This window comes from Arachis ipaensis, chromosome B03 (assembly GCF_000816755.2).
Source record: "Arachis ipaensis cultivar K30076 chromosome B03, Araip1.1, whole genome shotgun sequence".
In the NCBI taxonomy this organism is placed as follows: Eukaryota; Viridiplantae; Streptophyta; class Magnoliopsida; order Fabales; family Fabaceae; genus Arachis; species Arachis ipaensis.
In genome coordinates, this window is record NC_029787.2 from 105217531 (window position 1) to 105222605 (window position 5075).

The following is a 5075-nucleotide window of genomic DNA, read 5'->3' on the forward strand; positions in this document are numbered from 1 at the left end:
CCCACAGAAGAAACTTCGAAAACGTGAAGACGATGCCCAAGATAGATGATGTAAGAACAGAAGGGGAAATGGGAAGCACCACAACAATGGAGAAGGCCGGCGTGGGAGATGGCGACGACGATGCAGCAACTCATCATCGATGTAGTGCACGCCCTGTCAGGTAATTACAACTTCTCATCTCCTTTAATCACGCATTCACATTCTTCTTTTATTAATTGATTACCTTAATTGGAGAAGATTTTGAAAAATAAATAAGAAAGAGAATCTGCATTAAAGAAATCAAATCAATTTTTATTAATGGACTGATTATGTCATATCTCTACTGATATTGAAAAAAAAATTGTAGAGATGATATCGATGGATTAAAGGAGTGAATGTGACGGGATCTTGCAAGAAAAGAGTCTGTTAAAAAAAAACTAAAGGGAGAATTGCTCTGATCAATGGCAACCAATAATAGCCATGGGTAAAGGCTACACTCAATTCATTACTTTCATTGTTATTTTTGTTACTACTATTGGTTGAATTATATCTTATTATTATCATTATTGGTTCAGTTTACCCGACTCATGTGCACCACCAAGTGTTCTGATGAACTCCTTTGAGAGAAGAGTTATGCTGATTTAGAGGTATGTAAGACCAACAAATATTCGTGTCCTATTTTTAAGTTTCAATATTGTTGTATTTTAAATTACCTATGGTGTACCTGTTATCTGCAAGACATCAAAAGAGCTAACAATAGTATTCGAGAGGAACAAATTCTATTGAAGTCCATGATTGAACGCATAAATTCCATTTATGTCAAGCCTGAGTTGAAGGAGAATGAAAGACTTCTGAAAAATAGCAAGACCAATCCTATCACCACCCCTCATAAGACATGCAAAATTACGGAAAATCTCAAAAAGAGTGACATCAAGTCAATATTTAATATGGATGTGGACCCAAATATATGTCTTGATGTGTTAGATGATGAGGATGATGTCATGGAACTAGATCGAACAACCATAACCGGCCAAGATCCATGCAAAATTACTGTCCAACGGAGCATTTCCTCTATCAAACGCCAGAAACTGTCACCCCAGCCAAATGGAAAAGGGAAGGCAAAACCACTATCAAAGCCATGGTTCCCTGGACCTGGTGAAAAGAGAACCAGGTTCAAAAATACAGTTGAGGTAAAATCTTTGCACATCCATATGCATTTATATGTTATTATAAAAGGGATAGGTTTATAATGTCCAAATTTTGTATGTAGGTGTTCAGAGGTGTACAACGACCACGTCGTATGTCAACTTCTGAAATGGATGCACAAGTATCCCGTGGAGAAGCAGTACGAGCATCAAGCACGCTAGTTGATGCACGTGTATGCGCAGAATCGAAACCGCTATCTATTTTTGGACAGCAAAATTTGGTAGTGCAAAAGAAACCAAAGGTCAAATGTTCTTTTTTCTTCTACTTTTTGTTTTGTCCTAACTATTGTGGTTAATAAATTAGAATTTTCAACTTTGAATAAATATGCAGATTATATGGAAAAATATCCTTCACTTGAATATGTAAACTCTTGTCCTTATCTCTTCAGTTAGCATACAATTGTGTATATTTTTTGACACCTCTAATGAACAATGCATTGTATTCAGATTTATATTCCCATTAAAGATAATGATCACTGGTATCTAATGGTCATGAGTTTAGAATCAAAAATTGTTTTCCATTTGGACTCCAACCTGCCCCGTGAGCGTAAGGAACCAAGAACTGAATCTAATTAACACTCTGGTATTGTTCTAAACTGTTTCAATTGATGTGGCTATGTCCCTATGATATCTCCTTCCAAATTATAATGCTACTCGCTATTTGTAGGCTGTTGTTTTGTCCTAGATTATTTCTTCAGCACACTTTGAGGCTTGTTCTTTTGAACATGGTGACTTTTCTGGTGGTTGGTCTTCCCAAACAATTGAAGTGGTTCACAATGTGCAACCTCCTCCAACATGCCAGGAAGATTCTATCTTATGGGTACTAAGCTGGTTGCATATGGAATATTCGTTTAATCCTAAGATACCACCAAAGGTGACAACCTCAACCATTTTATTTCCTATGTGTTTTTGCTGCATTCCCTCTAGTGGCCTCTTGATTTTAGATTTGCTTTTTCTCTTTTTTTTGGTGCTTTTAGATTTCTGAAAATCAAGTGCTAATCACAACTACCATAGACTTGGTTTTGGGATCCTCCAATGAATTGAGAAAGACCATTATGGACAACGCTAGTGAGCATTGTTGGTTTCAACTCAACGAACTCAATCAACCATAGATGATTTGTTATTTGTATACACTAGTTTGTGATATTGAGTTTTGTAATTTATGTTATTTGATACTATTTAAGACAATTTAATTGCTTGTTGCAATTTATGTATTTGAAACTAGTTTTCAAAATATTTAGTTGCAGTTCAGGTTATTTGATATTAGCTTTTATGTCTGTTTCATGAAGCTATTTAATAATAAATATTGAATGAGGATCTCTAGACCTAAGACCTCTTTGTTTTTTTAATGGTGTTTAATCCTGTAACCAAATTGCTGCCACTTGTATATTTCTTCACATTTTTCTGTTTTATTTATTTGACGAAGCTGCTTCATATAAAAAAGAGGGCCATAAGTATAAGTAGATGCTATCACATTCATTTTGAATCTCCTAACTAGAACTACAAAGTCTCCTAAAGTTTGTGACAAGGGAAATTTCACCACTTAGTTTAATCCTGAACAAAAATGTTCAATCATGTATTATAATGTAAGGTGCACTGGCCTAAATCAAGCTATCATGTATTAGAATGGTCACAATACAAATATTATAATGTAAGGTGCACGGATACATTAGATGCACCTTCTTACATGTTTCACACACTTGACTTTTAGTTTAGTTTCAACTTGTGGATTGGTTGACAAAAACTTTAAAATTCTAGCATAAATACTGAATTGGATTAATGTTTATGGATACTTAAAAGTTTCAACAAATTATGAAGTATTAGCCATTTAGCCTCTTAATCCATGACAGTATAGCTTCATATATCATGCCTCAAAGTAATTAATGAGCAAATGGTGTTAAAGGCTAACAATAAGTGCATTTTCTTGGTAGTAATAACCGTGCATTTAGTAGCATATTGATTCTGCAGAGCTTTCTCAGTGTACATGAGCAAGGATGGGACAAGATTTCAATATAAGTGGTTTTCTTTGAGGTATTTCACATTTATTTATTTGGGTTTATTGCTCAACGATATTTAAATAAAAGGTCTTATATTTTTATTTAAACGCATTATTTTGTTCGTGTGCATTGTCATTTTATTTGTGCTCTTAATGTCATGCACTGCACTTGTTATTTATTCTTTCGCTTGAACAGATTCATCAGTATATGACTTGGATGTGGGATGCTAGAAATGCTCGTAATTCACTTTGATTTATCTCAGAAACTCATAATTTTTACATTGAAGATAATGAAAAACGACCATGGAACTGATGAAAGTTACTACCATCTTCACCTTTCACGTATGATGGATTCAAAGGTGGGCCATGTTTGGTGAAAGAAACAACTTGATTACATAAGCAATTTATTTATACTGAATGTTTACTCTGTAATCAATCTCGGTACTCAAGTCTTGAGTCATATTCTGCCACCAAAGATTGGATTCATATATTTTCTAGCCATCAATGTTGTTCATTGCCTGTATTCAGATTTGCTTTGTCAAACAAAATGTGATAATACTCAGTTTTCTAAGTAGTTAACTCAATGAACTGCATATGCTAAAACAAAAGTGAAATTAAGATATAGTTGGATTTCAGAATCATGACAAACATAACAGCGCAAAAGCACAATATCATAATTGAAAATGTAGGGATGCTCTACCTCCATCCATGCCGCCAGATTAGGCTTGCCAAAGTGATGAGCGGATAATTTATATGCTTTTTGGCATTGTTTTTAGTATGTTTTTAGTAGAATCTAGTTACTTTTAGGGATGTTTTCATTAGTTTTTATGTTAAATTCACATTTCTGGACTTTACTATAAGTTTGTGTGTTTTTCTGTGATTTCAGGTATTTTCTGGCTGAAATTGAGGGACTTGAGCAAAAATCAGATTCAGAGGTTGAAGAAGGACTGCTGATGCTGTTGGATTCTGACCTCCCTGCACTCAAAGTGGATTTTCTAGAGTTACAGAACTCAAAATGGCGCGCTTCCAATTGCATTGGAAATTAGACATCCAGGGCTTTCCAGCAATATATAATAGTCCATACTTTGGCCGTGTTTAGACGATGTAAAAGGGCGTTGAACGCCAGTTCTACGTTGCTTTCTGGAGTTAAACGCTAGAAACAAGTCACAAGCCAGAGTTGAACGCCAGAAATACGTTACAAACTGGCGTTCAACTCCAAGAATGACCTCTGCACGTGTAACATTCAAGCTCAGCCCAAGCACACACCAAGTGGGCCCCAGAAGTGGATTTATGCATCAATTACTTACTTCTGTAAACCCTAGTAGCTAGTTTATTATAAATAGGACTTTTCACTATTGTATTAGACATCCTGGATTGTATTTTTGATCCTGTGATCTCGTTTTGGGAGCTGACCATTCGGCCATGCCTGAACCTTTCACTTATGTATCTTCAAACGGTAGAGTTTCTGCACCCCATAGATTAAGGTGTGGAGCTCTGCTGTTCCTCAAAGATTAATGCAAAGTACTACTGTTTTTCTATTCAATTCAACTTATCCCGCTTCTAAGATATTCATTCACACTTCAACCTGAATGTGATGAACGTGACAATCATCATCATTCCCCCACGAACGCGTGCCTGACAACCACTTCCGTTCCACCTTAGATTGAATGAGTATCTCTTGGATCTCTTAATCAGAATCTTCGTGGTATAAGCTAGATTGATGGCGGCATTCATGAGAGTCCGGAAAGTCTAAACCTTGTCTGTGGTATTCCGAGTAGGACTCTGGGATTGAATGACTGTGACGAGCTTCAAACTCGCGAGTGCTGGGCGTAGTGACAGACGCAAAAGGAGGGTGAATCCTATTCCAGTATGATCGAGAACCTCAGATGATTAGC